This window comes from Myotis nattereri (assembly GCF_964212035.1).
Source record: "Myotis nattereri genome assembly, chromosome: 13".
In the NCBI taxonomy this organism is placed as follows: Eukaryota; Metazoa; Chordata; class Mammalia; order Chiroptera; family Vespertilionidae; genus Myotis; species Myotis nattereri.
The window spans coordinates 54,127,402-54,141,033 of NC_138088.1; the positions used below are offsets into that span (position 1 = coordinate 54,127,402).

The 13,632-nt window shown below is 49.7% G+C and overlaps 1 long non-coding RNA gene across 1 annotated transcript in view; it reads right to left on the reverse strand.

The window, feature by feature from the left end:
• The window catches only part of LOC308529336, a 24,591-nt gene continuing 10,959 nt past the window's right edge, over positions 1-13,632 (reverse strand). Inside the window, exons 3-4 of the long non-coding RNA XR_013996763.1 lie at positions 9,778-9,865; positions 1-288 (exon numbers count right to left, since the gene is read on the reverse strand). This is a non-coding gene — a long non-coding RNA (uncharacterized lncRNA). The remainder of the gene's footprint in view (positions 289-9,777; positions 9,866-13,632) is intronic.

The window sequence follows — 13,632 nt, forward strand, 5'->3', positions numbered from 1 at the left end:
TGATCAATGTTTCATTTATTTTGAAGTTCAAAAAAAGACAGGTGCGCATGGCAGGTCCTTCGGGAAGGCTGGGAGCACACGTTTAGAGGGAAATGACTCCTTCATCCTCAATCTCATGGACACTCTCATTAAAGCGCAGGGAATTTTACCGTAGCTCTACTCCTATTTTAAAGCTGTAGTTGAGGAGTTCTTTAATGCCTGGATCGGTTTTGCTGCTGAGATACCGAAACATCGCAGAGATGCGGCTCATTTTATTTTCTTGAACCAGGATGGGGAATTCACGCACACCTGAGGACACAGAACCATTGTTGAAAATCACAACGGACTTCAAGGACAATGTACACAGGGGAGAGAATGAAAACGCTGGCCGGTTTGATGTCGGAGGGATACCAACCTGCGTTTGTCCTTGAAACATACATTCACCTGTCACTGATCAAGGATGCCAGTTTGCTTCCTGCGCCTGTTAGGAGCATTCCTGCTGACTGCAAACGGCTCCGCGTATGTGACTGTTTACATAATTACACAGCGAACCATTGCAGTCTTTCCGATTTAATGCATGTTTTAACAAGCCCTTCCACTCTGGCGCAGGGTTCTATAATCCCATCTTTCTTTCCAATTAAAGCACAATTAGAAAAGGTATCACGGTGTCACTGTTACGCTCTGCCGCAGGAAAATATTCACGAATCGCTTGGCGGGAAATCTGAGCTCGCCCAAGACACCTGAGCTTAAACGCCACGTCAGCCCACCAGGGCGGGCGCCCCGGCTGCGGGCCTCGGGTCCTGCGTGAGACACAGACCATTATCCTGGGGCCCCCACTTGGGGCTTGACCCAAGGCAGCGGATGACAGCCCAGGGCGGCCTAGAGAGCTGGAAGATGTCTGTGACTCTGAGCTTGACCCCCAGTTGCCAGCAAACGTGTCATGGGCCAGAAGTGGTGGGCAAATGGCTACCAGAGAGATCGCCACCTGGCCTTGGCATTTGAGACAGCATGATGGGATTCAGGATGGGCTCACCTAATCTCACCGCTTCATTGTGGCGATGTAAAACGGGGGCTCACAGGAGATACATGGTTTGCCAAAGGCCACATGTTCATCATTTTGTCAAACAGAGCAAAATGCGCACCCCCACCTACCACCCCCAACTTAAGGATCAGCATCTCGTTAGAGCAGATATGCAAAGGGGTGCTAGCTCACAGAGCCAAGGGCAGCCTTCAGGAAAGATGCTCTGACCCAGCAGAACACCTCAGGAACAAAAGGCTGGTGTCGTGAGTTGAATGATGACCCATCCCCCTCCCCCCAAAATATACTCACACCAAATCCCTGGAATCTATGAGTGTTATCATATCTAGAAGAGGAGTCTTTGCAGATGTAATGAAGTTAAGGATTTGAGATGAGGAGAGCATCCTGGATTATCCAGGTGGATCCTAAATTCCACAAGTGTCTTTGGGAGACACACAGAGAAGGTGATGTAAGGGTGGAGGTAGAGATGGGAGTGATGCGGACAGAAGCCAAGGCCTGCTGGGAGCCACAGGAAGCCGGAGAGCCCAGGAAGGATTCATCCTGGAGCCCCAGGGGCACCGTGGCCCCGCCCACACCTTGATTTTGAACGTCTGGCCACCAGAACTGGGGGACAGTAAGTTTCTGCTGCATTACGTCACCAGTACAGAAGCCACAGAAAACGAATGCAACTGGCAAAGTGCAGCGGCCACCTGCCTGCTCTGCTCCCTGCCCAGGGAGACTGTGAGGGACTGAGAGTTTGTGTCCCCGGAAATCCACATGTTGAGACCCTAGTCCCCAATGTCATGGTCCCTGAAGGTGGGGCCTTGGGAGGAGTCACGAGGGGATGCGTGGCGTCGCGAGGGGATGAAGGGACCAGAGCTCTCTTTCTGCCACGTGAGGACACTGTGAGAAGCAGGCAGTTTGCAACGGGAAGACGGTTCTCACCAGAACTCCATCAAGCTAATCTCTGCCTTCCAGCTGGGCTGTGGGAACAGGTTTCTCTTGTTGGTAAGCCACTCGGTCTACGGCACTTTGCTATACAGCCCCAGCTAAGACCAAGACTGACCAGCCCCAGAGTCAATGGGCAACTCGGGCTTCTGGCCGGGCTCAGTGCAAGAAGTGGAGGGAGGAGAGAGGGGTGAGAGGTGAAATCTCTGGCTCCCCTCCTGGGGTCCTGTGACTGGCTGTGCCCCTCTGCCTTATGGTCACCGCTCTTCTCCAGGCAGCCCCCCCCCCCCCCCCGCCGCCCCGCAAGGGACTCTCTGCTCCTGGGTCCCAGTGCGGGCTCCCTCCCCTCGCCCGTGCAGGATAGGACTGTGTCAGCCCTGCTGGCCTGGCCTTGGTCCCACCTAAAGCCCTGCCACACCTTTGGAGGCAGTGCCTGTTTATCAAACATCCTCGAGTAAATCAAGCTGAGCGCCGTGTGAAAGCTGCCAAGACCCGGAGGGTTATGGTTCGCAGAAGCTGTGGCTCTTCCATGGCCTCATGACGCCTAGTAGGCCACTGGGTCCTCAGCGTTTCTCTGTGACACAGGCAGGGGTGGTGGGTGCGACTTTGCCCCGAGGGAAGCGAGGCTGGTGGTGGTGAACTGAATTGACGACTGTGGTGCTGGAAACCTGGAGCAGCGAGGATCCCAGTGCAGCCCTCACCCCCACTTCCAGGTCTTTCTGGAGCTGGAGGCCAGGGGGCAGGTCCGTGGTCCCCAGGCTGCCAAGGCCTCCTTGGTCACTGCCACGGCAGATGTCACCAGTCAGTCATGACACTCTTTCAGACTGAGGCTGGGCTTTGTCCTGGGACCTCCCCCAACACAGTTCCCCAGGAGGCCCCAGAATCAGCCGGGATGGGTGGGCAAGAGGCGCTTCCTGCTATTCCTTAGGCCTTCCTATTCTGCTGGCTGTGCCCTGTATGGTTGCCTGGGGGACAGACCTTCCTAAAGCAGTTTCCCAGACCCCAGTCCTGTGGGTTCCAAGGCAATAAGACAGTGTCTCTCTGTGGGGAGAGAGTGCAGGTCTGCTCCACCGATGTTAGCCTTGAATCAATGATGGTCATGGTCACGATCATGATGTTTTCAGCGCACACGTCAGCAATACAGGGGGCTGCCTCAGAAGAAACGTGTCAGTCCTGGGTTTGGGAGGAGTCAGGGGTCACAGATTTGCTGGCTGGAGTCTGGGAAGGCACAGGCTCTCTCGCGTCTCTCCAGGCCTGGCCCTGCTCCTGCCTCTGCTCTGGACGCCGCTCTCCTGCAGAAAGGGGATTAGTGCCAAAACCGGTCTGGCTCAGTGGATAGAGCGTCGGCCTGGGGACTGAAGGGTCCCGGGTTCGATTCCGGTCGGGGGCATGTACCTGGGTTGCGGGCATATCCCCAGTGGGAGATGTGCAGGAGGCAGCTGATCGATGTGTTCTCTCTCATCGATGTTTCTAACTCTCTATCTCTCTCCCTTCCTCTCTGTAAAAAATCAATAAAATATATTTTAAAAAAAAACACAAAAAAAAAAACAGAAAGGGGATTAGTTAGGAGAGGCATAAAGGTACTCGCCCTGCCTGATGCTTCCACTTGGGCATAAACAGAGCATCCTGGATTATCCAGGTGGATCCTAAATTCCACAACAAGTGTCTTTGGGAGACACACAGAGAAGGTGATGTAAGGGTGGAGGTACAGATGGTAGTGATGCGGACATAAGCCAAGGCCTGCCAGGAGCCACAGGAAGCCGGAGAGCCCAGGAAGGATACATCCTGGAGCCCCAGGGGCACCGTGGCCCCGCCCACACCTTGATTTTGAACGTCTGGCCACCAGAACTGGGGGACAGTAAGTTTCTGCTGCATTACGTCACCAGCACATGGTCACTGGTTACAGCAGCCACAGAAAACGAATGCAACTGGCAAAGTGCAGGGGGACAACTGGAAAAGGGAGGCCTCCAGAGAGACAAGGGGCAGCCACCTGGAGCCTCACTGCAGAGGGCCCTGGGCAGGGACACAGCTGGGCTGGTGTGGAGAGAAGTGGGAAGCAAAGACCGCCCCGGAGGAAAATGTGCACTCTGAGCACGACGAAGGCGCATCTGCAGGCATGAGCGTCCTGTGTCAGAAATGCGGGCATTTCTTCTTTGGTTTTGTTTTCCTCTGATTGGTGAGCGGCATGTCCAAAACTTGACTGCGTGGCCCGCATGCCTAACACCATTGGTTCACCCTGCCTGGATGCTCCCTGAAGCCCCTCCCAGCTCCAACCATCTATTCTTTCTGAAACATCTGTATCATCTGGCCCCTGACAGGAGCGACTGGCTATATAAGTCCCCCAAACCATCGTTCTCCCTGTTCAGCCGGCACCTCCGGAGGCAGGGACGCCTGGCCCGGGCTCGGGCAGACCCGCACACAGAGCGGAGGATGTTGGCCACGTGCCAGGCCACATGATGCTCCACGCTCTCTCAACCTTTTCTCAGAGTTTTCAATAGCACTAACTCCCGACTTCACAGCACCCACACCATTGCACTGAAGGAGCGAGCATAAAAGGTGCATCTTGCTCACAGCTCGGAAGCCTCGCGCGAATGGCCTGTGTGGCCATGGGCTCCAGCAAATGGGGGTTTCCCTCTGTTCAGAGCGATGTACGCCTTTCTAATGAGAAATGCCAAGTTTAAGGTTCTCAAATCCTCGAGTTTTGGGTACATGGACTCAAAGACTCCTTTTGATGCCAAAGGTTACAAATTGTTTCCAACTATCCATTTGCTCAGCTATTTTATTGCAACTGAACTTTTAATATATATATATATATATATATATATATATATATATATTTCAGAGAGCGGCTGCCTCCCGCATTCCCCACACTGGGAATGGAGCCCACAACCCAGGCATGTACCCTGGCCAGGAATCGAACCATTGACCTCCTGGTTGATAGGCTGATGTTCTACCACTGAGCCATATCGGCCAGGCATCAGCTTACTAGTATTTTTCTGATGGGAAACACAATCCTTGGACAACTGGTTTAAAACAATTCCAAAACTGGCCAATGGGGGCGGGGGGAGGGGGGAGGATCTAAAGAAAGCAGAACTGAAATACTGCTTCAGCAATTCAAGTCATGACATCCGTGTTTACATGTCTCCTCCCTTGTGTACACCAACTGTGCTGCTGGATGTTGAAAATGAAAGTTTGCCAGAATCATCTGAACTGATAAGGCTGAACTGCGTTCCAGAGTCAGGCAGGAACACTCTGTTACAGGAGGCCATTCCCTCTTCCCCATCCAGGTTTGTTTGTTTCACATTGAATTACCTTTTTATTTTTTTGGCCTAGGAATCTGGAATTGGAACTTGCACTGCTGGTGCCTTGTGATTTTCCCAGCTCTCTAGAAGCTTCTGAGATCTCATCTTTTTCTCACAGAGGCTTTGTCTGTAGTGAGCGCACCCTGGCTACAAAGTCGGCTGGCTCGCTTAAAACAATGGAGTTACAGAGACAATAGGAAGGAAGGTGCTGAGCGCTAACCCCGACACAGCGTCTGTGGTTGCGGTCATCTCAGCGGAACCACTCCTGACGCTGCAAGTTCAGGGACAGGCTGGTCTTCCATTCACTCCCTCCCTGGCTGTGGCGGAGGAACCCAGCGAGGTGCAGAGCCCTCATAGCTACATGGAAGGATTCTGTTTAAGATTTCCCTGTGCTTCACCACTCCAAGTCTGTCAGGCTGCTGGCAGAATGCAGACAAGGGGAGGATCAAATAGTGGGAATAGTTTAGGCTCATTTCCTCTTTCCCCCAAAAAACCTCTGCCTCCAAAATGGGGATCATTCGAGATCATTTGCAGGTGGCACTTCTTAGCATTCCCAAGAGCCAACAGCAATGATTCACCCTCAAAGTACAAAGGGACTCGGTTGGCTTCCACTCACCACTGTCTCCCCAGAACTTATCATGTGCCTGGCATCTGGGATGCACTTAGTATCAGCTGCATGAATAGATGAATGCATGTAACTGTTGTAAACTACAAGCTGACAGCTAAGCAAGAACTCTGAGAATCAGAAGTGCCGACAGATGCAATGAGCTCCCGAGTGTCCCTTCACTGGAACTGCTCAAGCACTGGGGCGTCGTGGTGCAGGTTAAAGCACCGCAGAGATGGTAGATGGGATTTCCTTCCCTTCTGTTTTAGAATCTCATCAATAGTTCATGTACTCTGGACAAATCCTAAAAGGCAGGCAAGAAAAGTAAGTAAATGAAGCCATTCATCATCTCTCCACCAAGTGTGACAGTTAACACAGTATATCCTTGTGGGCACTGGCTACGCCACATTTCACTATATGGACAAATACTACGTTAATTAGTGTGGGATGACATGAATCTCTGTACCTCTCCTAACGTTTAATCATAGCTCACATTTACTGGATTCTCCTAAAACCCAGTGAGGTGGATACTGAGCTGCGCTCAGCTTGCCCTCCTCAACTCTCCAGCTGTTTGACCTTAAATATGCAACTTGAGCCTCAGAGTCCTCATGGTAAAGCGATATCTACAGCGATGCCTTCTTCTCAGGGCGGCAAGGATTAAGTGATATAACAACCAAAAGCACTCACAGCTACCGGCACACAGAAGGCACTCAATAGGAGGGGACGTTTATTATTGCAATTATTATTGTAATGGAGAAGAAGGTGGGGTTCTGTAGGGGACACAAAAGAGAGGAAGGTCAGTCTAACCTGAGGGTGTCAGGAGAACTCTGGGGAGGGGGTGGCATGTCAGGAGAATCGTGGGGAGAAAGAGCATTCTGAAGGTAAAAAAGAGTTTGTTCAAAGGCCCTGAGGTATGAAACATCTTGGCAAGAGAGCTGCCAGTAGGTCAGCACAGCTAGAGTAAGGGTTCAAGGTCAAAGAGAAGCCAGAGCCAGATCCCAAAGAACCACCCAAAAGCCTTGAACAACGGGAAGACAAAATCAGGTTTGTCTTTCAGAAAAATTTAGGTAATGTCCAACTGAACGTAGTTTTCCCTTCCCAGGGTCACCATGATGATGATCAGTTATCACAACAACCACCAGAGTATATCTAATGCCACAAAACACGGGACTCATTGTAATTCACAGTTCTTTCCTCTGTTCACAAGTCTTCAAAAGTCTTTGTTTGTTTGAGTGTTAATGGTGAATTGGCTTATTTTTCTAGGCTGGTTTAGTTGCTGCAAAAGGCCTGTACCAGTGGCATCTTCCAGAGTGGGTTTTAAATGCTCATCTTCCTAACCACAAGGTGAGTTGTAGGTGGCCACTTCTTAGCACCTCTAAGAGCCGGCACAATCGTTCCCCCTCAGGGGACACAGACAGCAGTGGCAGCTTGGGTCCGGACTGGGAGAGGGAGGCGGCTGCGGGAGGCAGAGCCAACTTAGGGGTTAGTACTGGGACTGGAAGTGAAATGTGTCCCAGGATAACAGCAGCATGAGTAAAACAACAAATAAAATTTAAAAAGTCACTGAAGAAGAAGAAAAAGAGCAGGTGCTGTGGTGTGAAAGGAGGGACGAGATTGCAAAGAGTATCTGTTGATGGAATTTCATGACAAAGGAGGTCTCTGGAGGGAAAAGTCTGAGACAGGCAACTAAACTGTTTGAATACATGTAGCTTCATCTGTTCACTTATCATTCATGAGGTCAGCCTATTAGCCTTCCCTTCATTCTCTTTGTATATAAATGTCCTGGGTGTTGAGAAACTAACTGGACACCACAGAACCCTGTGCTCTCCGACCACGGGGGACTCAGGAGCAGGAAGGGCTCGCTGCCCCCGGGCACCTGAAATGTGCCAGGAAGTGTCCCAGGTGTGCTTTTATACACTGTCCCCAAACTGAACCTCCACCACTCTCCTCTGATCAAATCAGCAGACATGCACAGTCTATTTCTCTGGCCCAATTTTCACTGTCCCATATTAGAGAAAAAAGAGGCAGCAGGTGGGGAAAGGATCACTGGGTGAGGAAAATAAAGCTAAAAACGTAGTTTCAGACACCATCACTTTAATCTCCCTCCTCCTTCCCAGAGCCTCAGATTCCTCACAAAACAAACATTGCTTTTTTTTAGATTCTTTCCTTTTAACGCAACATTTCCCCAAATGCCCATGTGTTAATCCTTGTCCTTCTTGTCTAACAGTACCACTAACACCCTCAGTGCACGTATGTGTGTGTGTGTGCACGAGTGCGCGCGTGCTGGTGTGTCGGATTCAGGCACAAAGACCGAGTGCCATCAGCCCTGCAGGATCTGCCGGTACGTAGGCCAGATCCGAATTCTGGACACGGATGTCCCATCACTGCCATGGGAGTGCCCCTTTGCGTTGTAGTTGCTGCAGCCTGGGGCTGCTGAGCACCAGTGGTATTTTGCTTGTAAGTTGTTATAAAACAAAAACCAAGAAAAGTAGGGGGGAAAATAAGCTAATCATATCAACCCATCAGGTGGTACTCAACTTAGCATGTGTTTTATTGTCAGCTGAGAAATTCTAAGAGCATTGTAGAAACACTTAAAGCAAAGTGGCAGGATTTCTATCAATCACTCTGTTTCTCAGACAGTAATTTTTCTCCTGAAAAATCAAATCAACAATAAATTATTTATTGAGCACCTACGTGTGACAGGTACTCCAATGCCAATTGAATATTATAGGATTTGTTTTCATTTTATCTTTTCTTCTTTAAAATATTTAAGGCCTTGATCAGGATGTATTAGCTGTTTTCTCTTCCAACAATTTTATCATTATGAATATCTTCAGAAGTTTAACACTTCGGTGGCTATGCAGAGTTTTCTGGGTCTTTATTGTTTTGTTTTGTTTCTACTATTGTTTTTTTCACCTGAATTTTTCTTTTCCTACTCTCTGATTTTTAGGGAGAAAAAAAGTCTAGCATCTAGGTCTGAGACCACTCGAAATGTCTGGGCTGGGATTGCTAATGACCTCCCAGAGACAACCCAAATTGCTGATTTAGCAAAGCCCATTCTTGACCTTGACACAAGGCAAGACAGGCAAAGGGGAAGGACTTGGGAGGGAGCCGTGAAAGAAAAAGGATCATAGAGGCGCTCAGATCTCCCCAGTCCCCTCCCCCATTCAGCAAACACCTGGCTGAGTTAGAAAACATGACCGGTCCAACCTTCCTATTGGCACCAATTGAAGCTGTCAGCTCTCGGCTTGTCACCAGTTGCACTGGGAGGCCCCGGGCAGCCACAAGAGCCCTAATTAGGCAGAAATGACACTTCTACAACTGACCTGCCAGGACCTTTGGCAAACCATTTAACATCATTAGTTAACATTTTTTAAAAGTGTGAATGTAAATGAACAGCCAGTGGCTTTCAATGGAGTTTGTCGGTGGCATCTCCCCCCTCCCTGCTCACTCTCTTTCTCTTTTTCCATGAATAGTCCACTTGTTTTCTCCAGAATTGGAGGGAGGCGCTGGGGGAGAAGGAAGAAGAGGACCAGTCCTCGGAGAGGAGAGACATGTCAAAAGCACAAACAAGCGCAGAGGAGCGCTTCAGCCTGGGCCCAAACAGAGCCGAGCAGGGGACCAGGGTGTGCTCAGCAGGCCAGACTCCCCTCCAGCAGTCCCAGACAGCAGCCATTCCAGGCTTTGGGTCGATGGGAAAGGACTTCATTTCCTGACCCCGGTGCCTCTGAAACACCCTGGTGCTCACACCTCCACCTACTTGTTGGCATTAACAAGCTGATGTTTTGCAGATGTTTAGCCAACGTCTCATGTGTGCTTAAGTCCCCGTGCACCCGTTTTAAAGGGGTCCCTCTGTAAAGGAGTGACGGTCTAGGGATAACCATTTCAGACGATTAGGTACTTACAGAAATTAGTTCATTTCCTACCTGTAGCGGTTACCTCCCACCTTGAGTCACACTTCATTTTGTTCTTCGATGTACATCCACAGAATCCATACACGCCAACACTCTCCATCTGTAGGATGGGGGGGGGGGGGAGAGTGTCATTGTGAAAATGTCACTTTGTCTGTCTGTTTCCAAGCTGCTCTCAAATCCTGTGCCCATGCTGGGGGTAGGTGGGCGGCCGAGGGGCCAGCTCCTGGCAGGCCTTTGCACGTACCACCTGCCTACTTGCTGTGTGGCCCGGGACAGGTGGTTGGTCCTGAGTCTCTGATGTTTTCGTAAGATAACACCTTACTGCCCTGGCCGGTGTGGCTCAGTGGATAGAGCATCAGCCTGCAGACTAAAGGTCCCGGGTTCGATTCTGGTCAAGGGCACATGCCCGGGTTCCAGGCTCGATCCCCAGTAAGGAGCATCATCAATCAATGATTCTCTCTCGTCACTGATGCTTCTATCTCTCCCTCTCCCTTCCTCTCTGAAATCAATAAAAACATTTTTGTTTAAAGATAATGCCTTACTCCTTAAAGTGAGAAAAAAATGGGAGTATCATGATCACCGGAAAGCGAGCAAAGGTAAAGGAGTGTGGACCATTAAGAGCTGCCCAAATTGAGAATCTGTGCCCTTGCTTCCCAAGGCCCACTTGACAAAGCCACCACACCACAGCACATCCAGGCCCGCTGTACAGGCCCGACTCCTGCTTATTCTCGAAGGGCTGAGAATACGACAAGGAACGTGCAGGGGTGCAAAACAAGTTCCTAAACCCACGGTTGCATGAGTCAGCCTCTCTGCGGGGTGTCTGGTCCCTCTCGGGATTTCTGGAAGCCCCGAGAACCGAGAACCGTGGTGGGCGCCCGGTAGATGCGCAATAAACGTTTACTGCGTGGGAAAGCAATGCGGCCCGCAGACCCGGGCTCAGGGCAGGCAGGAACTGTGCTTTGGGAAGGGCTCACATACTGGATTTGGAGAGTTTTACTTGTCTCTGAATTAAAGATGAGTAAGATCAAGCAGGCAGTTTGTGGCAGAGGATGCTTGTAACCTAGTCATCAGAGGGAAGGAAAAGAAAACAATCTTCGTTTGGGGCAGAAAGGGAGAGAAAATACGGGGAAATGTCCTTAATAACAGTAAATGGGGAAGAGAGAGAGAGAGAGAGAGCGAGAGCAGCTCATTGCGATGAAGCATTTAGTGCTTTTAAGCTAAATACCTCAGCATATTAAGCAAATAGAGAAAAGCCAGCTAGAAGATGTCAGCAAATTGAAGCGAACGGGGCTCAGAAAGCCGATAGGAGGTGCCTGGCTTTGACCCCTTTTCCCATCACATGCCTGGCCGCGCCTGCTTGTTTAGTGTTGCCTCTCCTCTCCAGCTGCGGCGCTTATTGAAAAGCTCTTGCTCCCTGCCTGGTTTTGGCACATTTTCTGCAGGTGCCTCCTACTGCGGCCACAATGGGCTGCCAGGGAGGTTTAGACCTGTCAACAGCTACGGGGGAGGGGGTGGTGTGGTGGAGGGGGTGCAGCTATTGTCTTAAAGGGCCAGGGACATTGGGAACCTCCCCTCCGCGGAGCCCGCAGCACAGGCACCTGCTAATGAGACGAACCCTTTCTCTGGCTCCCTCTTTCTCTCTTTAATGATTTAACTTGATCGCTTTGGTTCCTTTCTGGAAGGGGAATTGCTCCATTGATCATCTAAAGTAATTGCCTGTAAAACATTGCCCTGCGACCACGACTACTTCCCTGGCTGAAAATGTCACAGCAATTGAAAAGCTCTCAGCCCAGTTCAAGAACGAGGTTGCTTGAGAGGGCAGTCCTCGCATATGTCCTCAAGGACTGGCGTGTTCAGAGTTGCACGTTTAGGGTGGGACTGGTGGATTCTTAAGACAGAGAATTTCCCTTCCTGTCGTATAGTCTGATTTTGCGTGAGGTTGTGGAAAATTAACCAAACTGAACTTGAAACTTCCTCAACCCTAAAATTAGACGGTTCAGGGGAAGACACTGTTTTCTTTTCTTTCTTTGTTTTTTTAATCCTCACCCGAGGATATTTTTCCATGGATTTTTAGAGAGAGTGGAAGAGAGAGGGAAAGACAGACAGAAACATCAATGTGAGAGAAAACACATCGATTGGTTGCCTCCTCACATGCCCGACCAGGGCCTGAGCCGGGCAGAAGCCTGCAACCGAGGTACATGTCCTTGACTCGAATCGAATCCAGGACCCTCGGTCTGCAGGCTGATGCTCTATCCACTGAGCAAAACCAGCTGGGGGAACGTTATTTTCTGAATCACCCAGGCCATTCTTTTCTGGGAAGCCCTGAATTCGGAGGGATGGCCATGTGGCTCAAGTGTGATTTAGGAAAGCGTCTTCGTTTCATCACACAGGAAGACAGTGTCTTTGTCCAGGGGGTAGCAGGGGCCTTGGTTTAGGAGAGGAATGATGCTCTAATTGGGTGAGATTTGCTGATTCTTCAGACCTGTCACTTGGCGGCAGCAGCGACACACTGTAGGAAGGGGATGACACGCTTAAGTAGCTTCCATGAATACTTTATTAGTCATTGCCATGCCAATGCGAGGGTGTAATTCACCTGGGGAAAATCACTTTGTTGTCGGCATCAACCTGCCAGCAAAATAAACAGCTGCTGGCGATGGTTTCATCTTTCTCTGACAGGTGAAAGCCTAAGTTTGTGTGGGAATAAGTAGACTTTTTCCATTTAATTGGTGGGAAGCACCACTTGCTAAGTGAGAGGCTGCCAGGTTCCCAATGTTACTAATTTGAGAACAAAGCTTCAGGTGAGTCACCTCCCAACAGAATGAGCCATGAATATTTCTTGTAGCTGATGAAGTAAGCAGCAGGCATGCTTAATACTGTATTTTAAAAAAAGGACGAAAACATCTGCCAGACAATCTACCTGACAAACAAGAGAGGGTGTAGAGCAGTCAGCTACAAAAGGCCGTTTAAAACGGTAAATCTGAAGACAGCTGAACAGTGTTTTTCATATCAGCCTTCTGAAAGGCCATGATGCAGGTTTCATAACTTGTTAGTAGATGCAGCAGGGTTGTTGTTGTTTTTTCCCTTGGAATTTACAAATTTTGGATTTTATATTTTTAAATCTTGTATATTGTCAGAATATACAGCTATTCCGCTAAGGCGATGACATATATTACACCAAAATGTGCTGTATATAATAAAAAGTATTTTTCCTTTACCTACCCACATAGTGAATATAATTTTTAAATTCCTTACATTTAAACCCATTAACTAAATTGATTCCTGAGTATGAAGAATTATGTTGGCAGTCTTTCACACACAACAGTTTTGTTTTGTTTTTATGGGTAGGGGAGGTGAAGTCTGTGCTTGCATAGCTTGTACGGAAAGGTCTTTTATCTTTGTCTGTAAAATGATGGTGTGGAAGTAAATGACCCCAAAAGTTCTGCCTGGCGGTATGATTTCCTTGTCTATAGAAATGACTCTGAAATGACCAATGGATGAGTGGTAAATATGCCCAGTTATTTCTAGCAGCTTTGCCTGTTAGATAGGCAGCCAAGACAAAGTAAAAGTGGGTTGAGTTAAGCCCCTGCAGCCAAGACAGGACAGCCTGACTACCAAGGCCAGAATCGCAACGCCCTGTAAAGACCCCGGGGAAGCAGGAACGCACAGGGAAGGTGGTGGGGGCAGCCGGAGCGCCGGCGGGTGGCCGCCTGCCGCTGGGGCTCCGGCCGCTTGTCCTCCGCGTGAACTCCCAGAGTGAGAGCGTGAATGGATGGTGTTAACACTTCTGGAGGGGAAAGCACATTCAAAGAGGAAAACACAAGCATGTCCTCAGTGGAAGGAATGTCTCCCTGACAGCAGCCACAAGAC